This window comes from Micropterus dolomieu, linkage group LG01, assembly GCF_021292245.1.
Source record: "Micropterus dolomieu isolate WLL.071019.BEF.003 ecotype Adirondacks linkage group LG01, ASM2129224v1, whole genome shotgun sequence".
Taxonomy (NCBI): domain Eukaryota; kingdom Metazoa; phylum Chordata; class Actinopteri; order Centrarchiformes; family Centrarchidae; genus Micropterus; species Micropterus dolomieu.
The window spans coordinates 19,770,956-19,773,600 of NC_060150.1; the positions used below are offsets into that span (position 1 = coordinate 19,770,956).

Genomic DNA, 2,645 nt, shown 5'->3' on the forward strand with positions numbered 1-2,645 from the left:
TGAATTTACCATACAGAATTGAATACGAGTGCACTCCAGATTTAGCTGCAGCTAGCTGACCGTGTGCTTCTCCCTATACCGCAGTTCTGTGTCCATGCATGCAGCAAACTGAAAGCACTGTCTGTCGGAGCGTCTACGTGAAAAGAGAAGGAAGACATGGCTGGTAGTGTCTTCAGAGTTGTTAAACACCTCAGCGCACTGAAGGAAGCCATCTGACTGTGTGAGGAGCAAGATCGTTGATGTCTGCAGGCAGAGTAGGCCTAGCTCTCCTGTCTGACTGGTCCACCAATAGCAGAGAAGATGACCCCTTGAGACACAGCCCCTCCTCATTTGCATAATGAGGCAGAAATGCATACAGAAATTTAAAAAGGACAGGCAGAAATAAATACCATGGGTGAAAATAAATAAGGTAAAAAAATACAAAGGAGGAATAAAACAGACAAAAATATTAAAACACATACATAAATAAATACATTTAAAAAATTAGTAATAAATAAAGTTGAAGATTATAACGGAGAATAAATAAATAAGGTAATTATTACAAAGGTGAATAAGTAAAGGCACTAATTAAAATATATACATTTATGTCTCCTTGTATAATTTAATTACGACCTACATTTATTTATTTACTTTATTTTTTTGTGTATTTAATTGGATGCTTATTTATTTATTGAGCATTTATTTATTTCTGTATTTATTTCTGACTGTGTCAGGATCGGTCCTCCATAGCGGGGTGGGAGAGTTATCAAGCACGTAAAGTTTGGTCCAGATGTGAGCATGTACACTGAAGTTACGACAACTTCCTGTGTCATGGCGAAGAGTTGATCTTTGACGCCACGACACGGACACGCCCATTGACGAAAACTCGCAAATAACACAACTTCTCATCTTCAATGCCTTTAGAAGGCACAGCACAAATTTGAGGTCGGTCGGTCTAAATCCCTAGGAGGAGTTCGTTAAAGTACGAAGTGTGTAAATCATCCAAAATTTGACGTAAAATTCAAAATGGCCGACTTCCTGTTGGGTTTAGGCTATGGCTCCAAGAGGCTTTTTTGTGTGTCTGGACAAGATACACGTACCACAGAAAATTCGTGCACGTAGGTGAAACGTGCGGCGGGGGCTGCTTCGTTAAAGGTCACTTCCTGTTGCCAGCAGGTGGCGCTATGACTGTGGGTGAATGTCGGCATGTACATGTGTTCAGGGCGGGACTCTCATCCTACATGTAAACTTTGGTGCAGATGTGAGCATGTACACTGAAGTTACAACAACTTCCTGTTTCATGGCGAATCATCGACGCCACAATCGTGCGAGGTCCCTATTGACGAAAACTTGCAAATACCACAACTTTTCTTTTCAACTTTAGGGTATGGGTTCTTGAGGCTTTTTTGTGCGTCTTGATATGATACATGTCCCCAGAAAATTTCGTACATGTAGGTTGAACGTGAACGAGGGGATAATCTTTTCCAATTTTCTAGGTGGCGCTAGCGAGTCATTTTGCCACGCCCATGCGCGAAACCCATAAAATACAAAATTTTTCACCAGTTCTGACAGGTGTGCAAAGTTTGGTGAGTTTTCGAGTATGCTCAGGTCCCCAAAATGGAGCTTACTTTGCAGAAAAAAAAAAAATAATAATAATAAATATATATATATATATATATATATAATCTTAGCAAATTCAATAGGGACCTCGCACGATTCGTGCTCGGGCATAATAAAGCTGCAAGCAGCGCTGGGCGGGCCCTCGTACATGTAGCGCATCGGGGTGTGTGGTGGCCGCATTGTATATTCTGGAGCTCTGCCGGTGCGGCTGTGAATTTGCTACGCGCTTCGGACGCTGCATGAAGGTGTTAAACCTCACTTCCTGTTGGGTCTTCGGGGTGGGACAGTTATCAAGCACGTAAAGTTTGGTTCAGATGTGAGCATGTACTCTGAAGTTACAACAACTTCCTGTGTCATGGCGAAGAGTTGATCTTTGACGCCACGCCACAGCTCCCACAAGTTGGATTGGTTGGATGGGCACTTCTTGCGTACCATACGGTCAAGCTGCTCCCACAACAGCTCAATGGGGTTCAGATCTGGTGACTGCGCTGGCCACTCCATTACCGATAGAATACCAGCTGCCTGCTTCTGCTCTAAATAGTTCTTGCACAATTTGGAGGTGTGTTTAGGGTCATTGTCCTGTTGTAGGATGAAATTGGCTCCAATCAAGCGCTGTCCACTGGGTATGGCATGGCGTTGCAAAATGGAGTGATAGCCTTCCTTATTCAGAATCCCTTTTACCCTGTACAAATCTCCCACCTTACCAGCACCAAAGCAACCCCAGACCATCATATTACCTCCACCATGCTTAACAGATGGCGTCAGGCATTCTTCCAGCATCTTTTCATTTGTTCTGCGTCTCACAAACGTTCTTCTTTGTGATCCAAACACCTCAAACTTGGATTCATCTGTCCACAACACTTTTTTCCAGTCTTCCTCTGTCCAATGTCTGTGTTCTTTTGCCCATCTTAATCTTTTTCTTTTATTGGCCAGTCTCAGATATGGCTTTTTCTTTGCCACTCTGCCCTGAAGCCCAGAATCCCGCAGCCGCCTCTTCACTGTAGATGTTGACACTGGTGTTTTGCGGGTACTATTTAATGAAGATG

General features: G+C 43.2%; 1 protein-coding gene across 1 annotated transcript in view; it reads right to left on the reverse strand.

The window, feature by feature from the left end:
* rsu1 (Ras suppressor protein 1) overlaps window positions 1–2,645 on the reverse strand; it is a 78,460-nt gene that overhangs the window by 74,869 nt on the left and 946 nt on the right. The gene's annotated exons all lie outside the window — the stretch shown is intronic.